The sequence below is a fragment of the Gossypium hirsutum genome, chromosome A03 (genome assembly GCF_007990345.1).
Source record: "Gossypium hirsutum isolate 1008001.06 chromosome A03, Gossypium_hirsutum_v2.1, whole genome shotgun sequence".
NCBI lineage: Eukaryota > Viridiplantae > Streptophyta > Magnoliopsida > Malvales > Malvaceae > Gossypium > Gossypium hirsutum.
The window spans coordinates 70,656,910-70,662,677 of NC_053426.1; the positions used below are offsets into that span (position 1 = coordinate 70,656,910).

The 5,768-nt window shown below is 31.4% G+C and overlaps 2 non-coding genes across 2 annotated transcripts; both read left to right on the forward strand.

Moving 5' to 3' along the window:
• The first annotated feature begins 4,816 nt into the window (after positions 1 to 4,816).
• Positions 4,817 to 4,896, forward strand: LOC121225450 (small nucleolar RNA R160). The gene has a single exon (XR_005923333.1). It is a non-coding gene; the product is annotated as a small nucleolar RNA R160 (small nucleolar RNA).
• A 95-nt stretch (positions 4,897 to 4,991) lies between these two features.
• LOC121225449 (small nucleolar RNA R160) lies at positions 4,992 to 5,075 on the forward strand. Its single transcript, XR_005923332.1, has one exon. It is a non-coding gene; the product is annotated as a small nucleolar RNA R160 (small nucleolar RNA).
• Positions 5,076 to 5,768: the final 693 nt, after the last annotated feature.

Consider the following 5,768-nt stretch of genomic DNA (forward strand, 5'->3'; position numbering starts at 1 on the left):
ATGTTCGACAACACCCGAGGTAAGTTCTTGAGTAAAAGAGCTTAAATTATGATGTGATTAGATCATGTTTTAAGCAAATTAAATCATGCTCTTTGTGTGGCTATTGAGCCGAATTTGCAAGAATGATAAATGTCTTGTGTTTGAGTTTTGCTAACGAAAATGAAATACGAATGGGCCATGATTTATTGTTAAATGTGCATGGTTATTTGAATGATTTCCGGGCTAAGTCCCGAAGGCTTGTGCTAAGTGACAATATCCGGACTAAGATCCGAAGGCATTTGTGCGAGATACTAATTCCGGGCTAAGCCCGAAGGCATTTGTGCTAGATACTAATTCCGGGCTAAGCCCGAAGGCATTTGTGCGAGTTACTAAATCCGGGTTAAGTCCCGAAGGCATTTGTGCGAATTACTATAACCGGGCTATGTCCCGAAGGCATTTGAACGAGGAGCTATATCCGGTTAAATTCCGAAGGTACGTGATTTGGGAATGAATGAACTTGCTGTAAAATTCCAGTTAATACTCTCGAAACATCCCAACATTGAGGTATGTTTCGTATGTGCTTGAATTTAGTTGAGCCCTTACAAATAAGTATTCGCTCAGTTGATAAACGAGCTACCGGCCTTTGGCTGAGTTGATCTTTTGTGTATGTACATAAGGGTTGATAATGTGAAGCAAGTACGATATCGTAAATTTGTGCATATGAAATTATCCGTTTAGCTATATGAATGCTATACTTTTGTTGTGCTGGAATTCCTTGCTCAAAACTTACTAAGCATAAATTGCTTACTCCGTTTCATTGCTCCTCTGTTTTATAGATTTGGTTCTCCAGCTATCGGACTCGGGATCTTGAGGTCAAATTCGCCCACACTATCAAAGCCCCTTTTTGGTACAATTTTGGTTGAACTTCGAAATGGCATGTATAGGACTACCCGTTTGTTGTGGGTCGTGGACCCTTTGGACTTGTATAAATTTTGGATAGCCATGCGAAAATGGCTTATATGTGTTTGAGTATAATGTTATAATCATTTGGTGTGGATATGCTTGACAAGGATTGGCCACGGGGATGGTTAATCACTTTCATAAATTGTGCTATTTATGCAAAAAGGGCTAGTTGAATCATGGAAACCATGAAATAGGTAAAGTCTACCTTAAAGGCAAATGCTGACAGCAGCAGTGATGTAGATTTGGAAAATCACTAAAAATAGTAGGAATGGAATTAAATAGTGAATAAATTATGTAAACAAACCTTGATGAATCTACTTTCATAGGAAAGTAACAAAACAATCATACGGACAGTATGTTAAGAGATATTCAGGTTCTCGTGAGATAGGGCCAGAACGGTTTCTGGATTTCCTGTTCCGACTTTGGAAATTCATTATAAATTAACCAGAGATAATTAGGAGTCATACCATATATGGATAGATTCCTCTCTGAGTCTAGTTTCTATAGAAACAAACGGCATCAGTATTGGAGCCCTGTACAAGGAGATATCCAAGTCGTAATGCACAAAGGTCAGGGTAGTCGATCCCTGTAACATGGGAGACTTTGACTAATAAACTGTACTAATTGGCCCGACCAAAAATTCTAGAAAAAAATATGTAGACGGGCATATGAGTCTAGTTTCAGGAAAAAATCACGAAACTGATTTTCGAGTTGTGAAACTCAAGATATGATTTTAAAGCGACTAGTACGCAGATTGGCAGTGTCTGGGAAATATTTTTATAAGGGGTTTAAAGTTTGTTAACACCTCGTGTTCAACTCCGGTGTCGGTCTCGGGTTCGGGTGTTACACCGTAACTTTAAATTCTCACTGGTTAATTCAGGGACATCTACTCTATTATCAGACATATTCACAGGTCGTAAAACTGCAAAATATATGAACATGCATGCTTAACATAAATTTGAGACAAACATAAATCACAATTTACCCATACAAATTATGTAATTAATGAATCTAGTGATACAAATTATGTAATTAATAAATCTAGTGACATAAAAATTTCTCGTGGACTAAATTTGTAATTCAATTATATTCACTTTATGATAGAAATATAATTTTGTTTCTAAGATAAAATTCTATCAACATGATAAAATTATTAAATTAATCTTCATAACTCTTGTGGATAATTCTATCTTAACATTAATATATATGCTTTTGTATGTGATTTTAACCTTAGTAATGGTATTTAACTAAAGAAACTAGGTAGATATTAATCTAATTCAAGTTCATTATGCAAAATATCAAATGTTTGCAATCCTTATGTGATCTTAAGGACAATATATAATTTTATTTAAGGTTTAAGGGTATAAAAAGCCCTTAAACTTTAAAAAAAACAATATTAAGCCTCTCCTTTTAAAATCAATAAGCTTAATTTCTTTTTTGAAAAGGTTTGAGAGCTTTTTTGTTACATTTTAAAAGTTCAAGTACCCAAATGAGTGCAAAAAAAAAAAGGTTTTAATTTTTTTTAAAAAGTTTGAGGGCTTTTTGCACCCTTAAACATTTATTTAAGTAAGGTTATTGTGTTTTATAAAAAAAAAAAGATAAGGTTATTGTGGTTAATTCCCTAATTAAATAAAATTATATGGATCACTAGATATCTATTCTAAATTTTATTGCTAAAAAATTTATACAATAAATTTAATTTTTATGCATTTATAAGATTTTTCAAAAATTGTATGCATAAAAATAACTAGACAATACATATACGATACTTAATAACTCAAATAATCAATAAAATTTCCTAAAATTTTCAAAGAGACACAATAAGAAATCCCTATAATATATTTCTATAGAAAACTTAAGATTTTAAAACACAAAATTGTCCCAATGATTGCTAACAAAATTTGCATAGAGAACTTCAAACAATTTTAACCCTTTTTTATACACTCAAATAGAACAAGACAGAGGCAAGAAACAATGTTCTGACAACAAATGTTAACAAATTCAAGCAATTCAAAAATAAAATAATGAAAGAATGATCAATTATTACCTCCAAACATTATCGAAGTAAAAAAAAAAAACACACTTGAAATGAGAAGAATAACAACACCAAGAAGGATGTTGAATTTTGTAATATAAAATAGAATTGCCAAAATCTTTTAAACATTTGAAAACATCTCATTAGATAGTATAGTTTAAGGACATGGAATTATTTTCTACTAAGGGACCTTGATTCGCTTTTACACATATTTATACTAGTTCTATCATTAAGAACTACCATAATCATTTTCTCCTAATTTCATGACCATAATTAGAAATTATGAGAATATAAGAATTGCTTTTATATTTTAGTGATCCTCACAATATGAACCACTAAATCCACTTAAAACAGTTCCCACGTTTAAAAAAATATAACATAATATAATTAGACAACAATATTTAAACTAATGGTATTTTGTGTACTATTAATGAGTCAGTCAAGATAATTTATTAAGTTTTATTGGTCTGGCAATGAATTTAGTGGTGAAGTGAAGGGAAGGTATGGGTTTTTACCTCCCTAAAATAAATTTTTTTTAATTTAAATTTCTTTACAATTTATAAAATTTTAAATTAATAATAATAAAATTGTATTTTACTCTTAAAATAATAAAAATTTAATTTAATTTTTTAAAAATTATAAAAATATAAACTATTAAAATAATAAAATTATATTTTTACTATTATAAAAATATATAATTTAATTTTGAATTTTCTTTTAAAGAGAATCAACTTGTCAAAATTTAATATATCATGTTGTTGTTTTCTACCCAAAAAAGTGGAATTGGAGTTGCTAAATTCTAATTGATTGATAATTCCATCCTACCATTTCCATATTTCTTTGACAATTAATTTCCTACTTTTGACAGCAATATATGGGAAATGAATTATAAGGAAAAAATCCAAATTCCTTCTTATATACATGATTCTTTTACCTTTAGGTCTATATTTCAAATTATGCCAACTTTTAACTTAAAAAAGGCATCCCTATTTCAGGAATAAAACTTTAAACATTTCATATCCATTTTTTCTAACATGTCACACAATATTAAAAAGCTGCAAAAAAGCTGCCGACTTTTTTTTTTTAAATAAAGTTAGAAAAGTAATGGGTTTTAAAATATAAAAATTTCATTACGACTAAGAAAAAGGGGTTAGGAGGTACCTTGGAAATTGTCTCCTTTTCCTTCCGAGGGATTGTGGATTAAACTTTAATTTTGAAGCATCTTAGCTTGTAAATGATTAGTCTTAGATTTATAATTTCAAAAAAATAATGTTACAATGTGACTTAAATAAATCAAAATTTGTAACTCCAAATGTAATATCTTCAACGTTACTATTTTATCAGTATGAGTTTGGCATATATACATAAACCAAGGAACTAGAACCTAAGAAATCTGGGAATAGGCCTTGGAGGCTTGGGCCCTGAAAATTAAGCTTGTTTGGACCACAACACTTCGCAATCAGACCCAAAAATAGAGCACTAATCTTGGAATTTTGGATTGCATTCTAATCTCAAAAACCAAGTGCGTCGTCGTTTCTTACTAACCTCTTCTATAAGTATATTGTAAACCCTAATCCCTTCGTCTATCAGAACATCTTCTCAGGTATGTGCTATTTGTTTTGCAAATTACGGCAGTGTTAAGCACGAAATAGCCCCTTGCTTCCTAAAGTTTTTAGTTGCAAGGAATACACGAGAAAAGGGTATTGTGCAAAATTGAAGTTTGTTGGCGCCACATTTCAGTTTTTTGTTTGAATTTTATCTCACTCAAACAATGTTTGGAGCCAGAAAATTGGGTTTTCTTTCATTTGTTCATTTGTTTTTTTTTCAGAATAATTGCAAAGCAAAATGATGAAAGTAATTTAAAAATCTGAATTCTGTGTGGGAATCCCATTCTGGGTCTTCGAAGTTCTCTGATTGCTTTGCGGAACTATGTGTTTTTCTTCAATTTGTTGTTTACAAAGATGGGTTGGTTTTATTCTCTTTTTTGTTTTCTAATAAAAAAAACTGTATAGTAAGCAAGATGAGGAGATCCGTTTGACAGCTGAATTTAATGTGGAATTTCTACAGTTCTAATGGTCTTCAAAGTTCTCTGATTGCTTTCATACTTAAAAATACTGAAGTGCTATGCTTATGGCTAAAGAGCTGCTTCTTTTTGGCATTTTGGCTTCCGTTAATTTGCTATTACGGGTTTTAAGTTGTGTTGCATAGGGAAGTTAAGGGCCAGAATAATTGGGCACCAAAATTCATAGTCTGATGTGTATATATTACTTCAGGCTATACGAGCATGGTGCAATAGAAATTGTTTCTTCTTTATGTTCACTCATAGCTGGACTTGGAAATATCAAAAGACTGGTGCAGCAAGAACTGTGAAGAACACATGCTTTGCTTTTTCTTGGTTTCCATCTTATTTATATCATATAGCTGGGATGTATCTCTCGAGTCTTTACTTGCATCCTTGAAAGTAACCCGTCTCTTGTGTCAATGCTACTTGTTTGACGTTGGGATGAGTGAATTTTTCAGGTTGGAAGTGCTGATTTACCCTTTAAAATGAATGGCCACAATGTTCCTGTTTAGGGTATTGGATCTAATTTGTTACATTGTATCTGCTGGGAAAGAAATATGACATCTTCGACCACTATATTTTAAAAATTATATAATGGGCTTGATTTGCACTATTTGAAAAACTGTACTGTTGAAAATGGCATCTTCTGTGAGGCTTAAGATATGATACCATGGGAATGGATTCTGATTCTTCGTTTGCTTTTTAACTTTGAGCTTGACATTTGAAGGA